The sequence below is a fragment of the Oncorhynchus gorbuscha genome, linkage group LG01 (assembly GCF_021184085.1).
Source record: "Oncorhynchus gorbuscha isolate QuinsamMale2020 ecotype Even-year linkage group LG01, OgorEven_v1.0, whole genome shotgun sequence".
Lineage (NCBI taxonomy): Eukaryota > Metazoa > Chordata > Actinopteri > Salmoniformes > Salmonidae > Oncorhynchus > Oncorhynchus gorbuscha.
In genome coordinates, this window is record NC_060173.1 from 106,874,780 (window position 1) to 106,876,336 (window position 1,557).

Genomic DNA, 1,557 nt, shown 5'->3' on the forward strand with positions numbered 1-1,557 from the left:
CACCCATGGAGCAAAATAGGGTTTAAGTGCCTTGCTCAAGGGCACATCGACAGACTTTCACATTATCAACTTGTATATTCGAACCAGCGACCTTTCGGTTACTAGCCTATGAGCCCTGGTCAAAAGTAATGCAGTACATAGGGAATAGGGTGGCATTTGGGACGCAGATTACAAGTAGCATATCACACTTCACGCCTCTCTATGTGTCATTTTCTTTTCATAGCCAATGAATATATCACGTGCATATGAAAGTTACTAGTATAGGTTGAAGAGGGTATCTGGTATTGCTTTGAAGATGTTTTTTCAGAGGGGCTCAGAAAAAGGAGATGTCAAACACCAGAGGGATTATTTGATTCCAGTGGCATTTATTTTTTACCTCACCATCCCCATCTTCTTGTTTTAGTCTGCATGTCCAGATGTGGTCATGGCAACAGACACAGAGTTTCCCCATCTAAAACAAGACCAGTTCACTGATGAGGAACCGAAACCAAACTAAAAACTAAAAGAAACCCTGCATTTTAAAACCTCTACGGGATCGGTTCCCCAGTGAAAGAATACTATGCTATTTTTTGAGAAGACTGCACAGTTATGGACTTGAAAATGTATCAATAAACCAATTAGGGACATTTGGGTGGACTTAATACAACATTTTGAACAGTAATGGTTCATTGGATCAATCTAAAACGTTGCACATACACTGCTGCCATCTAGTGGCCAAAATCTAAATTGCGCCTAAACTGGAATAATACATTGTGGCCTTTCTCTTGCATTTCAAAGATGATAGAACAAAAAACAAAGTTTTTTTTCTTTGTATTATTTTTTTACCAGATCTGTGTTATAATCTCATACATTAATTTCACATTTCCACAAACTTCAAAGTGTTTCCTTTTCAAATGGTATCAAGAATATGCATATCCTTGCTTCAGGTCCTGAGCAGTTAGATTTAGGTATGTCATTTTAAGCGATTTTTTTTTAAAGTGTCCCATCTTTAGAAAAAAGTTGAAAGAAGTGTCTTTGTTAGATTTGACTTGCAGTCATGATACCCAATCTATCAACCTGAGCAATATCTATATCAGGGATGGGCAACTCCAGTCCTCGGGGGGCCTGATTGGTGTCGCACTTTTTCCCCAACCCCAGCTAACACACCTGACTTCATAATTCAACTAATCATGATCTTCAGTTTAGAACGCAATTAGTTAATGAGCTGTGTTTGCTAGGGATGGGGAAAAGTAACACCACTCCTGTCCCCAAGGACCCCTGATCTACACCTTTAAGTCTGAAAAAAAATAAACGAGAGGTTAATTGATCTGTTTAATCAATAAGCCCCATTCTGGAACTCAACTCTAATTTGGGCGCCCACACAACATGAGCATATTGTATGTAGGCCCATTAAAACAGCTGGTCTAATGCCTCTCTCTAGTGGTTGGGTATTGACATTGAATCAAGGAAATAATAAATTATGCACCTGTGACTTCACGTTTACAGGGAAATTTCACTCCGGCCACCGACCTCTACCTGGTTACGGAAGTAACGCCCTTTTTTTCCAAAAGTGCCTTT